This window comes from Schistocerca cancellata, chromosome 5, assembly GCF_023864275.1.
Source record: "Schistocerca cancellata isolate TAMUIC-IGC-003103 chromosome 5, iqSchCanc2.1, whole genome shotgun sequence".
NCBI lineage: Eukaryota > Metazoa > Arthropoda > Insecta > Orthoptera > Acrididae > Schistocerca > Schistocerca cancellata.
Window position 1 is genome coordinate 293,659,926 of NC_064630.1, and position 15,555 is coordinate 293,675,480.

The following is a 15,555-nucleotide window of genomic DNA, read 5'->3' on the forward strand; positions in this document are numbered from 1 at the left end:
CATGCCCGAGGCAGGATTCGAACCTGCGACCGTAGCGGTCGCGCGGTTCCAAACTGAAGCGCCTAGAACCGCTCGGCCACTCCGGCCGGCTGACAGCTTTTCGGCGAACCTTTTAAATTACTTGTTGCGTTTCATACCCTGCTTTGCTTTTGGAACCAATGATAAAACTATGTAATTTTCCTTGTCTGCTTGTAGGGATGATGTATCAATCTTGCGAAAATCATAACTATCCATTTCATCCCTTGTGAATAAAGGCTGCAACCTTTTCGAGCACATTTTACTCTTTTTGTAATATGACCATCATGTTCCCATTCCAGTTACAATTGTTAGGTTTCCAGGTGCATTATCTTCTCGCAGCTGACAACCCCATTAATACGTTCCAAAAAGAAAAAAAAATTGTGACTCCAGGAGACGTAACGCTAATATCATGCAGCACTGCCTCTAGCCCAGATTTTTTTTTGCTTTTTTTTTTTCATTGGTATTCCGACTGATTTGATGCAGCCTGCTCCGAATTCCACTCCTGTGCCTACCGCTTCATCTCAGAGTGCGACTTACAGCCAGTTCCCGTTTGTCTTCTTCTTCCCGAAACGTTTCTGCTTATGCACGTCGTTCACATAGCTTCTTACAAGCTTTTCTTTTCTCCCACAGTCTATTACTCAGCATCGCCTCCCACTGCAACTGTCTTCAGTTGACGTCATCCTTCACCTGCTCATTCCATTACGTTCGTGGTCTTCCGATTGGTCTTGGTCGAGATTCTATCCATTTCCTTAAGTATTTGTTCAGTATGTTCCAGTGCGTCGGATAGGTAATGGGCCCAATTATGAAATGAAGTGAATCCATAAGTACAAATGAAGCCATCCACTGATGAAATGGCTTCAAATGGCTCTGAGCACTATGGGACTTAACTTCTGTGGTCATCAGTCCCCTAGAACTTAGAACTACTTAAACCTAACGAACCTAAGGACATCACACACATCCATGCCCGAGGCAGGATTCGAACCTGCGACCGTAGCAGTCGCGCGGTTCCGGACTGAGCGCCTGAACCGCTAGACCACCGCGGCCGGCATCCACTGATGACTAGACCACGTAGATCTACACAACTGCAGTTGACTCACACACTGCTCCAAAAAGTAGGAGATATGTTTTGCGGAATTAGTATCGGGAGGTTTGGCGGGCCATTCAAGATGCAGTATGGTGTTTTATCTAACCACCAGTGTGAACACAGATATCTTCATCTCGGATGTTTGGAGTGTCCACAGAGTTATCATCGCTAAGTTGTCGAAGAAAGGGATACACTTGGTCACCGAGAATTTTAAAATAAACGTCCTGGTTCATATTCACAGTAATTCCTTGCGTCGTTTCAAAAGAGTCAAAATGGGAAGACGTTGGACAACAAAACATGCTACCAGTTAGCTACAGTCCAGCTTCAGTATTGCTTAGCACAATGAAGACGTGCAGCGACATAGGGCGCTGTAAACAAGTCTTTTTCTAGCTACACGACTCCAAATGTCACTGCATGCAATTCGCTTCGCAGTGTTTACTTCTAACCGGTTTTGGATAGATCTTCGCACACTGACAGAAGCAGCTCAACTCGGATTTGAACCCGATTCTCATCGACACTTAGCGACACTCGTCTCCAGTCGCTGACTCTGGAGCTTTAAACGACCACTGTTCTTACGCCGTGTTGTATGGCTGCGAAAGTACACCACGTTGGAGAGTCCGCGTTGACACATGAGTAAATCGAGCAATTTACTTTACTGCATGCTCATGGGTACGTCCAAAAACGACAGCTCCTTTCTGCCACTCTGTCACGTCTCGATCTCGACCTATCTTACTGCATGGTTCTATACAACCAGTTGGCTCATACACACCACTTTAATTCCATGATTTATGGCAGCAATAGAAGACCACGTGGCAGCCCGGAACCAGTACTACAACACAGCAACTACAGCGCTCCAAAGCGACCAGTATGTTTTTTAACACTCGTATAATGTCTGGGGTTTAACTAAAAATAAACAGTGTTAATGTGGGTGTAAACTACTCATCCAATATTCACAAACTTTTTATTATAACTGGATAAAATATTTATATCACTGTTTGTAGTACAACTATTTGAAATTTTTCCAGTGTAGTCAGAAAATACCCCAGGTATGCAATATGTGATTTTCAGTGTTATACAAGGTGATCCGGATATATGATAGGAGCTGAAAAGTTTGTCGGACAAAAGCTGCATGGGACAATGGAAACGCCGGCCGGTGGTGGCCGAGCGGTTCTGCGCGCTACAGTCACCGAGCGAGGTGGCGCAGGGGTTAGCACACTGGATTCGCATTCGGGAGGACGACGTTCAATCCCGCGTCCGGGCATCCTGATTTAGGTTTTCCGTGATTTCCCTAGCTCACTTCAGGCAAATGCCGGGATGGTTCCTTCGAAAGGGCACGGCCGATTTCCTTCCGCATCCTTCCCTAATCCGAGCTTGTGCTCCGTCTCTAATGACCTAGTTGTCGACGGGACGTTAAACACTAATCTCCTCCGCTACACTCTGGAACCGCGCGACCGCTACGGTCGCAGGTTCGAATCCTGCCTCGGGCATGGATGTGCGTGATGTCCTTAGGTTAGTTAGGTTTAAGTAGTTCTATGTTCTAGGGGACTCATGACCTCAGCAGTTAAGTCCCATAGTGCTCAGAGCCATTTTTGACAATGGAAACCCTAATACGACGTTGGTTTTTTGTTGCTAGATGGGGGTCACTTTAGAGATATGAAGGTCAACTTTGTTTTCTTAAACGGAATGCTATAGTTTGGTACTTATTTTCTGATTGTGGCTATCGGGACGAATCCAGTGATATCCAACAGTAAGGTCTTTGAAGGTCAACGATGGTGAAAAAGGTGGCATGAATGTCCATTTCCAGAAGATGTTCGAAGTGATGACTACTGGTATCAATGCAGTGCTGCAATCTTATTATCACGGATTGAGTGGTATTCCTTATCACATAGGCACTTACAGAAACACAAGCTCTGACAGTTCTCTCTCGCACATCTTCAGGTGTAGTCTTTCACGAATACCCACAAGAAAAATCCAGAGGAGTCAAGTCTGACGAACGATCCGGCCAAGACACATCTCCTCTGCGTCCAATCCAACTATTTGGGAATTGTCTCTGCAACTCATTTCTAGCCGTCAGCGAAAAATGTGCCGGACACCCATCGTGTTGATACCACATTCTGTTCCTTGTTCCTAAAGGTATTTCTTCCAATAACAGACCTAATGTTTCTTGCAGGAATGTGGTGTACTTCCTACCATTAAGATTTCCTTCGATGAAATAGGGGCCTAAAATTCTGTCCTCCAGAATCCCACACCGTACATTCACCGATCACGGGTTTTGGTGTGCAACTTTCCGCAGCCAAAATGGATTTTCAGTTGCCCAATAACGCGTGTTATGCAAATTAAAATTTCCATGATTCGTGGATGTAGCCTCGTCAGTAAATAAAATCATCCGTGCCAGTTAATTCTTGGTGCAGATTGATACGGTATATATGGTATGATGGTACTTATAGCGATGCATAACACGAACACCACTCTGGCTCATGCCAGATTCCCTTGTGATTTGACGTGAACTAAGACAAGGATCTCGAACCACAGCGGCAAGAGTACCAATTTCCGTTTCCTCGTTACTAACTTGCCTTTGCCGGATATATTTCCGATGCGTTAAAAATCCAGTTGTCCTCAATTTATCATACAAATATTTAAATGTACTATGTGTAGGGTGGGTACGTTGAGGATATCTTTCAGCGTATAAATCTCTGTCTCTCACGGAATTTCGTTGGCATTCTCCGTAAATGTGAAGCATATCGACTTGTTTGTCGAAGGAACACATAATTCACATGTTCTGACGATACCAGTCTTACCGTTGCTCTGAGTTTTGTATTGTGATACCGTCGAATGGTGTTTACATGCCAATGGCACGTTAGATGGATACGCCATACTCGACGAACATTTACTATTTGCACGATGTACGAGAGAGTATTGTCAAATCATGTGCTTCGATAAGTGCCGAAGTGATAAGGAATACCACTCAATCCATGATAAGATGATGCGGGACTGTATTAATACTAGTGGTCATCACTTCGAACACCTTCTGTAAATGGACGTTCATGCCACCTTTTTGACCTTCGTTGACCTTCAAAGACCTTATTGCCGGCAGGAGTGGCCGTGCGGTTCTAAGCGCTACAGTGTGGAGCCGAGCGACCGCTACGGTCGCAGGTTCGAATCCTGCCTCGGGCATGGATGTGTGTGATGTCCTTAGGTTAGTTAGGTTTAATTAGTTCTAAGTTCTAGGAGACTGATGACCTCAGAAGTTAAGTCGCATAGTGCTCAGAGCCATTTGAACCAACCAAAGACCTTACTGTTACATATCATTGGATTCGTCTCGTAGCCGCTATCAGAAAATAAGTACCAAACGACAGTATCCCATAAAAAAAAAAAAAAAAGAGTTGACCTTCATATTTCTGAAGCGACCCAACCTAGCAATAAAAAACCAACGTCATACAATACAATATTTTTTTCAGAGCTGTGCTATGCGAGGATTAAAGGGGTTACTGATTTGTATGGTTTGAAGCGATGCAATCTCCGGTAGTAATCATAACATGTTCTCCAAACGGTTCCACGTTAACAGCTTACTTGTAAGAGATGTTCTCGTTGCCTCGAGTATCAGTGTGCAGCCTCCAGATTCCAAAACCTCCAAGTCTTTATTGATGTAGATAAGAGACAATTTTGCAAATAATAATTAATACATTATTTACCACAGGAAGTTCTCTGTGTTGAGTAGTATCTTCGTTAGTTTTCGCAGAGTGAGGTAACGAAGTTTCTTTGTTTACTGTGTGTGCATATTATGTTAGTGTAGTTTCCCGTCATGCACTACTTAAAACGAATTTCCAGCCGGGGAGCAGTGCTGAGATTCACGACGTTTTGACATGTGTCATACTCAGCATGGGCGAAGATGGCGACTGGAAACTCAAGAGCGTTTTATCATGCGTACTAGTAGAATACCACTCAATGGGCCAAACTCAGCGTTGCGAGTGTTTGTGATTGACATTGTAGGATCCGCAGACATACGGCTATCTCTCACGGAATCGAAAGTCGACTCAGGTAGAAACCCTCATGGCATGTGCACTACAGCTTGCTACCGTACCGCTGTTCCGCTCAAAACAAAAGATCTACCTGAAAGGCACGTGTCACACCTTCTATTTGAAGTTTTTTTCTTTTTTTCTGCAGATGAGTTTGCTATTCTCGCGATCCGGCAGATTAAGCTAAGAGCACCGTTTCCTGTGACACGGGACATTCCGCCGCCGCACTGCACGCTACTCTCTGAAGCGTGTTCAATAATTCGACAGCTGCCAGCTCTGGAATCCCGAATTTGAGGAACCCTTATTCCGCCAAGACCGGTCGAGATACCTGAGGTGCTCCCCAGAAAGCAGGTTTAGTTTATGAATGGCATAAATACAGTATTCATCATCATCTCATAAACGCATGTGAGAATAAAACCTTTCTAGCCGTTAAACATGACAAATGATAAGACTATATCAAAGTAGTATAGCTATGGACATCATGACCCACTTCTTGTGGCGGAAACGTCACCAAGTGGGACCAAAAGCCCTGCCCTCCTTATCTGTGATCTCATTATCACCACCACGTGATATGCCACACCCCTCCTTTTACCCTTCTCTCCATCGGTCCCTTCCCTATCCAACAACAGATATTCACAGCCTAGTAGTTTAAGGGGCATTAAAATGAAACAACTAATTGCAGTGTACTGCCACCCATTAACATGAAACAGTCAATCTGTATACAAAATGATAGATCTAACACAATTACGCTAGTAAGAAACTTAAGAAAATTGTGGAACTAAATCACTTGAGCTTCTACCCTTAGACCTGCCCTTCCTCCCTTCAACCAATCTCAACAATATTAAAGTGAGAAAGCCAATCACAGTGCAGTATTTTATTGGGTACTGAAATGAGGCATCCAGTCAAAATGTAGCTGCGGAAGCTTTATTTGAATTCTGTAAAATTGGCGCCAATTGCAATGATATTTGCTCTGAACTGGATAAAATGGCGCTATCTTCAGAGATACTTGCCTCTGAGGCGCCATCACAAACACGCAAACACACACACACACACACACACACACACACTATTCACATACACTATTGGGTGACAGCAATGATAGCCAATTGACGTTGATTTCCATTACCCTGGATACTATTTGGAGAGGGTGATGATGGTCAGTTTACAGAATGATTGCCGTTACCCCCTGGATACTATTGGACAAGGCAATGATAGTCTTTTTACGGGATAGGGCAATGATAGTCAGTCGAAAATGTGACTCCCATTACACCACGTATTACTGAGTGGGGCAATGATAGCCATCAGAGACGATGGCGACCATGAAGATGATGGTGACGTTTTAGATGAGGGATCAACAGTGACAAACTATTCATAGTGAGTCAACAAGTTCAGACAGAAAGGAAATTCATTAGTAAGCAGTAGTCAGCAAGTCTTATCTTATTGACTCGGGTTCATACTTTGGTTTTCCACATTCGCAAGGAACATGATTTCAGAGTTTCGTTATAGGCATTATCGAGAAAACGAAATTTTGAATCGGCATGTTGTATCTCTGCATTTCAAAGGAATAGGGAACAGATATACATACGCAAGGAACTCAAATGTCTCTCTGCATCTCTGTGCGGTTGCTGCCCACAATTCTGCTTATTTTTATTGAGCCATTAACTTTTAATACATTACAGATAGCATGAAAGGAGAAACAACCAATCAAAAAACATTATAGATATAAATTTCATTGTTTAAAACATTTTACATTTTCATACAATATATCACAGGTAACTTTGATTTGCAGCACAAATAGTTCGTCTCTCATACTGTCATATACATTGGAAATATATTTAATATAAATACTTTATGGAATATTTTCTGTTGTGAACAGTAGCTTATTACATTCCAGTAAACATGAGAAACATCTCCTGCAACTAACCGTGTTTTAATAGCTGTCTCTGCCTTAAAAAATTCGAATTGACAGTTGTATTTCATTGACAATCACATCTTGAAACAACTATAGCTTCCGATGTTCTAACGTTACCTTTAAGTTAACTTTTTTGTGTGGAGAAAGAAAGTCACATTTCCTTCCTAAGCTCGGACAGAGCATCCTTCCCTCATCCGAGCTTGTGCTCTGTCTCTAATGACCTCATTGTCTCTGGGACGTTAAGCTTTAATCTATCTTCCTTTCTTACAAGGTCCAACTCATATCCACTTTTAACCCCATTTGCAGTATCCTATGAGGTATTTTAAAATATTCATTGCCTTTTTAATCGATAAACATTCAGCAACAGCTTGTTTTGTCTTTTTAAAATCCTCTGCATCCATTTGGCTTGTGAAATCGTCCTTATATATTTTCTACCCATACAGAACATAAACTATATATATAAAAATTGATATCATTGAGGCAATTATGTATAGTTTACAGGGTGACCACCATTATCTGGAATGCGTGGTTGTAGTCAACAATTAATAAACAACTATGTGATACAAAGGAGGTCCAGCCCGTGTCCAGTCTAATATGATCTGCAGTGGGCTATGAAATATTTTAATATTTTCACAGGTCTTTTTAATCGGAAAACGTTCAGGAAAAGTTTTTCCTCCAAACCGTCTGCAGCCAATTTAATTTTGTCTTCCTTACACGCGGTTTAACCGTCTGAAAATACATATAGAAATGGCTACTGTCCATTAGTGTAGTAATTCTCTGCTTCCCATTTGAGTGTCACTATCCTAAATCAAGGGTTTCGCGCAGCAATTAAAAAACAACTACTTGATGTAAAGTAGGACTTACCTTGATAACATGTTAGCAGAAGCAGTGGAACAGACAATTAATTGTGAATCGTACTTTAGCTTTGCTTACAACAAACACTCTATCTCACTCGACATCCAAACAAAAACTGCCAATGTGATCTGGACTATGCCTCTTAAAGTTAGAAGACTGTTACTGGGTCGCATTCACCATCGTGAATAGTAGTTGACGGGTGACCGCCATTACCCCAGAAAAGAAATATTTTTTTTTAGAAACACATTAATAGTAGTAGTAAAATATTCTTTTCTTCGTGATACTCTTTGTACACTCTTCATATAACAACATGTGTTACATACTTCCTTCTTGGTCTTTCTTCAGTTAACTGCAAGTGAAATTCAATTACGTAACTCTGCAGAGAGATATTTCCTCCCACATTTGTGTTTCGTGAATCAGCATACCTGTTTCCTCTTGCTTGAAATTTAGAAGTGAGATACAATACCAGCATAGAGATGTAGACATTATGTATATCTTGACGACACAAACGCTTTTCATGTCATGTTCATCACGGACAACAAAGAAATTTAAGTCTGACACATATATATTGCTACTAACAATCTTACATCTTCCACCTATTATTACTTGCTGTAACTCGTGTATGTTTCTTTCCCATTCAGTTTTGAAGACTTTTCAAGCAGTGGGGGAGAGAACAGCGACTGTTGGTCGTCTTCCGAAGAATTACACTCAACATCAGTGAAATTCGAACCTTTTGACAACTATCTACAAAAAAAGGTATGTGGTCTTTTCCTTCCTGAAATTTTTCTACTTTTTCAGTCAGATTTCAGTTATACTCGTACATGCATTCGTTTGGACTGTTTCCAATCTATAAGACCTTGCCATATCCACTAATGCAACTACAATGACTTTCTACAATTTTTATTAGGCGGGCGTTCCATAAGAAATAAAACACATTTTTTCTCGGCCATTTTCGGTTGAAAAATGCAGAATTTGTTGTGGAGCATTGTGGAACATTCGTGCTTCAGCTCCTATAGTTTCATAAGTTCGGATAGGTGGCGGCGCTATATTTAGCGTTCAAAATGGCGTATGTAATGAAGGTGTGTCCCATTACGAAACTGTCACTGTGTTTCTTTTGGTGGAAAATCATAGCATCGCAGACATTCATAGGCGATTGTAGAATGGTTATGGAGATCCAGCATTCAGCAAAAGTACGGTAGTCGTTGGGCGAGGCGTCTGTCATCATTGCAGTAGGGTCGCGCAAACCCATCCCATCTCCCGCGTGTCGGCCAGCCTCACACAGTTGTGACTCCAGCAGTGTTGGAACGTGTAGACACTCCCATCGGAGGTGACCGACGGATCACAGTCAAACACCTGGGCGTCCCTGTTGGTAGGTCTGACACAGTCGTCCACCAGTCGGGATACCCAGACGTGTGTGCCAGCTGGTTTCCTTGCCGCCTAACAGAAGACTATAAAGAGCAACAAAGGACCGTCTGTGCGGAATTGCTTGCGCATTGCGAGACTGTTCGTGACAATTTTTATCAAACATCGTCACAGGCGATGAAACTTGGGTTCACCACTTCGGAACGGAAACAAAACGACAATCCATGGAGTACCGCGCGCCACATCATCTCTCCTCCGAAGGAAACTTTCGAAGCCCCACCCTCAGGCGGTAAAGTCATGGTCTTCTGGGACTCTGAAAGGGTTATTCTGTTTGATGTATTCCCTCACTGCCCTTAGAAAATTGAAGAAATGCCTTCAGCGTGTCCGTTGCCATAAAAATGCAAACGAACTTCTCCACGACAACGCAAGGCCTCACACAAATCTGTGCACGCGACAAGAGCTCACAGAACTTCATTGGAATGGTCTTCTTCATTAATACAACAGGCCGGATCTCGCACCTCGCATTTCCAATCTGTTTTGCCCAATGAAGAATGCAGTCCGTGGGAAGCAATACGTGGACGATGGGGTTTTTGGCTCCAACATCAACCGTTAAGGTGTTACCAAGCGAGCATATGGGCCCTTCCAGTAGCGTGGCGCAAGGCTGCCACATTGAACGGAGGTTGTAGTGGAAAGTAGGCTTTTGTAACCAGAGGTCTGGGGAATAACATTGAAATGCCTGGGCTAGCAGGACAGAGCGGATTAGGTTGTCGAAAGGGGCCAAAATAAGTTGCTGTCAGTTGCACCCAAATACAAACTTCATTTATCAACACACAATATCACAACAAGGATGCAAAACACTCAAAACTTCAATCGACCTCCTTTGATTAAATAGGCTGAAGGCCGCACGCAAAATCCAAGACACTAGGCCTAAGCAAGAAATTGAAATACAAGGTTCTTCTGGAAGTTTCACCCAAAAATATTTTCTAAATCTTCAATCTAAACAGGCTGAAGGCCTTAGCAATTGAATTTTAATGGAAATTGCCCTTAGGCCGCATATTAAGCAATAAGAAGAGTTACAATCAAAAGGCAGAAGGCCTTATCTTAAAACATTTCATGCAAAATTCGGCTGAAGGCCCCATACAGATTGTAACAATCTTATGCCATATGGGCTAGACAAGAAAATTAATTTAAGAGATAATACTCGGCTGAAGGCCACATATCAACAAAATATGTTTAACGGCTTAAGGCCTAGAAAAAGAGTTTCAATTTAAAAGGCAGAAGGCCTTATCTCAAAACATCTCATGTAATATTCGGCTGAAGGCCCCATATAAAAGAATAAGAATCTCATGCATTAAGTGCAAGACAAGAACATTAATTTAAGAGGTACTGATACTCGACTGAAGGCCACACATCAACCAAATAACTAAAACAAGGGAATTACTATGTAACACACAAGGAACGGCGCTCCAGAAGTTTCCAAGGGTTGGCCTGGGATTGTGAGACTAACGCCTGTTTAGGTGAGACAGGCAGCCTGTCCAACGACTTCTTAATCTGAAGGCAACCCACCTGAAAAACATCCGACCGACCAATCAACAAAATCACTTCCGCTCCGCGCAACCAGCAAAACGACAACAAGATTTCATTACAACGACACATAGAATATTGCCGCCCACAATGACCAACAACACCTCAGCTGTCGAACTACAAGCGCGCTGAACAGCAACAATATGAGGAGGAAAATACACTGCCTAAGATTACGTCAACGACCAGGGCAGGTAACGGGAACGTCAACGGCCACAAGGCAGGAGATACCGCTGGTCAACTTCAATAACAAGGAATAAATTAAGTTAAACTCCACAGGAAGACGGCTGGAATCTTAGCCGACTTGAATACACACATGTTGTTGCTCGCAAGAATGACCCAAAAGCGACAACCAGGATCAAACGAAGAAATGTAAACAGTTGAGGCTCGATAGTAGGTTAAGTGAGGACTCAACTTTCATGTCCAAGACCGGTGGGGGACGAACTTCGTAGCACTCGCAAGCAGCACCTCACTCACACTCCAAGCGCGCGTGCACACCGCCAGCGAACCCGGCCAGAGAACGCACGACGGAGACTTTCTTGCTGCTCCACGCCAACCAACCGACTGCCCAGGCCCGGAAACGGTGAAAGGACCAAATATACGTCAGCCAGTGAGAAGACCAACCGAACGATCAACCAACGGTCGTCCCGCTCCAATCTCCCTCTGTCGGACAGTTCAGTTCACGTGTGTCGCCAGCGGTCGGCGAGCACTGGCTGTCCGCGCCTCACCGGCGCTCCGTTCCCGACGTCACTGCTGCTGCGTCCCGACTGCACTGCTGGTCCGTCTCCAACTCACTGCCAGACACACAGCGACCCCGAAATACTATCGGTCGCTTCAGAGATGGTACGACAGTGCACTTATTGATACGCGCTGCTGCTGCCGCTCACGGCGAAGTATGGCAGGAAGTAGTGGCGCCAGTAAATGGAATAAGAAAACGAGGCGGCAGTACCGTAACAGAAGATGACAAACAATAAATGAGATGAACACGAGCCGTGCACGGCTCAGACATGGTGTATTGGGATCCTGAATAAAACCGACCTACTTTTAGGAAAAAAAGTGTTGCTTTACATACTGAACAGCCCTCGTACTTTTAGCAGTCTTACATCTTTCACCTATTTCTTGCTTGCTATAACTCATGTATGCTTCTTCTCATTCGATATTGCAGTTTCGGAAAGCAGTTGGAGAGAGAAATGACGCTGCTCTGCTGAAAAATACACCCCCCCCCCCCCCAGAAAAAGTAATCTTTCTTCCTCCTGAAACGCTCCTTCTTACGTAAATCATTCACAATCTATCGTTTATAAGTTGTATTCTTTGTCATACCTATGAGTGCAACCAAATTCACCTACCCACTGCATTTCAGAAATGCTTTTCATTCAATATCACAGAACCTGCAAGCAGCTGCCATTTTGTACTCGGTGAGAACACTGGCCGAAGGGCTGCAGTGGCTGTTGTTTAATACCTGATCTGGGAGCAGCGAACAAAGAAGACCAACGAAGAAGGGTGACAAAGAAGTCTCAGTTGTCTGAATTTTGCGGACATTGTCGACTTTGAGTCGAGCCTAGTAATGTTACTGTGTTAGTGTCAAGTTAGCAACAATGGGTAAACCAGCATCAACATGCGTTCAATTAGATATAACTAATGGTCTTATCTTTATTAGGTTATTATTAAGTCATCATTTAGACGTCAAATAGACAGTTGCGGTAGGCAACAGAATTGGGTGTAAAGGGCCTAGACATTTGATGGATGTCTGTTTCCACATTATCAAGATCAAGGTTTGTCTAATTAATCAGTCCCTGAAAACGAATTTTTCACTAGTTTTCAAGTTTCTCTTACCCAAATTAGATGAAGAAACCAAATGTAGCTCAAGACAAAGAATGCGAAATTAATGCCACCTAAAATTAATGATTATTTGTACTCAACTAATTTCACTGATAAGTGTTACGGAAACATCGGGGTTTTCAAAAGAAATATTCCTGCTGGACATTGATAGAAACAGTTCACTTGCATGTTAATGTCGATGAAAATAAAGGGTTTTACATGGAGCTACACGTGAAATTGCCCAAGTGGTAAAAATAAACAAGTAGTACTAACATTCATTCAAAGGACAATGTATGTCTGAAGTGGTTAATTTTAATAGGTTTTGTCCTGTAAATAAGCGTGTAGGCTGTTTGTCCAAAAATTGGGCATATGCAGAAATATTAAACTTTATCGTTCTCCACTGAACTGAAACATCTTCACATTTCAGAAAAGCAGAATTGAGACATCTCTGTAAAAGCCTACGCCATACAATATTCTGATTGAAATTCATAGTCATAAAGGACAAGGAAGATGAGAAAAAAACTTTGATTGTATCGTTATATATCACAAAAAGACACAGGTTCGTAATACAGATAAACAACATTTCTATTGCACAAAAAACCATTTGACGCAAGCACGTACTAGTATTACTGGTCTCCACCGTTCAGTAGTAGCACGTGAGCAGTGTCTGTGTTATTTTCATTCTAAAAAGCAATTAGATGTACGTTTAGTTGACAAGTCAACAGCGTCCTGCCTAGTAGCAGCAATGATTTTTGAAATTTACTAAGTCCAGCAACAAACTGAAGCAACATTTTGTAATTGATGCTGAACCATTTGCTATTTTCAATCATAGAAGTAACAATAGTTCACTTTCCATTCACATGCATTTGTAGACACCATGCAGCACAGTCTTCTGCATACGCAGTGGCTGTGCCCAGAAATATTATGAGTTTATACTGCACAGAAGTAGAGATTGCAAGCAATGGTTCACTGAAGAGTTGTAAGCAGTCGTTGACGATTGTGATGATAAGGGCATTTTGCACTATCAGTTATCGCAGCAACGACGTATGGCAAGGGTTCGCCTGAACTTATTCATGTTAAGTACAGTATAACACAGAAAATATTTGTATAAATTATGTTAATTTCTCTGATTCTTCATTGTATTATTTTCTGTTTTGAAGCCTACAGATGTGTGTTTTTTTTGTTTCTTATGTTTCATGAGAGAAGCAGCAGCTAAGCGGCAGCGGAAGGAATCTTCCACCTGGACCGAAATGTTGAGGTCGCCGCACTCAGCCGTCAGAGAGACGACGACCGTGCGCAGGAAGAAAATGGCGGAAGCTTCTCTTAGATGCTGTGGCCTATTTTTTTAACAATGAATTTATGTTTCATAAACTAAAATGTTATGTTGTAACTTCATCTCTGTGTCAGAGTTCGATGTTAGCAGTTCTGAAAAATCCACGCTTGATGGCAGATGTACATTGAAATACATACGTTGCAGTCGTCTGTGTATAATCTCACGAAATAAAACGTTTAGTGTCTTCTAAAAAGCAAAATGTTAAAGAATTAATTATTTTGGAAACTGATGACTCCAGTTTATTTATACTGAGATGTGTGTGAAGATTAAGAAGAGCGGTGATTTTTACTGAATGAAACTTTATATACCTTACGACGCTGAAAGAAAGTGGTGTTTAAGCTCTGACTTATCAAGTTTACGAGACGTGATACAAACTGTGAATCTAGGAACCGTTCTCAAAACATAGTGGTCTGATAGGTTATATCAGTCAAACATCATCAGCTTTATTACTCAAGAGGCGTCTAAATTGAAAAAGTTACATAATTAACAATTTTCTTCATTTGAGAATTTAAATACGCTTACCAGAGATAATTGTGGTTACGGATATTAGTGTAAACAATTATCCTTGGTTCTCATAGTAACGGATAAATGAATAGAAGTAGATCTTTGGTTTCAACTACGCCTAAAGATAATTTTTCTGAAGCATTTATGCTATTCAGATAGAGCGAAGTGGACCTGTCTAAATAACAATTTCACTTATCTTCTGATACATAGAGGTGGGGTTAGGCACGATCTCTGTCAAGAAGGTAGTGGAACTTATTTTGCCTACGAGCTACACAAGATACGCTCGACCAGAAGGGTCATTAAGCTTCCCATCACTAAAACCCCTATAGAGAGACTGCAACAGGATCTGTTGAGATCTGAGCGTGAATCCTGTCCTATGCACAAACTCTATATCTATTATGTAGGGCCCTTACCTCGTACTAAGAGAGGTCATCGGTACGTATTGGTTATTATTGATACATTTTCGAGATTTACCTGGCTCCTTCCGAGTCGTAACGTGACTGCTACCACCACTATTTCCCATTTAACTAATGTTTTCAGTGTTTTCAGACCCTGCAAACAGTTAGTGATAATGCGCCCGCCTTCCTTTCGGCTCCCTTCAAGGCCCCCTGTTGTCAGAACGGTGTCAAGCATGTCACTACTACGCCGTATTATCCGCAGGGATACTTTTCGGAGAGGGTCAATCGAAATCTTAAATCCGCATTGATTATTTACCATCAGAAGATGTCTAGTGAATGAGATTCTAGTCTTCCTTGGCTTAGTTTTGCTTTCAATACCGCTAATCATGAGGCATTGAAAGCTGCTCCAGCATCCTTGATCCTTGCCTACCCTGTTAATTCCTCCCTTTCGAACTTGTGGGGAAGTCAAGATCTAATTCAGGCAGATATTACCCTTCAAGTCGTTAAGGAGAACTGGAACCATGCCAGACATAATATTCTGAAGACCCCCCGCCATTTGGGCCCTTGCACAATTGTGCGTATTTTAGGCCTGGTTAATCTGCTGGTTAAGGATAACCACACAGGGTCCTCCTTAGCCAAGTTAAATTTGGTTATCCCAAATGCTGAGTTACACC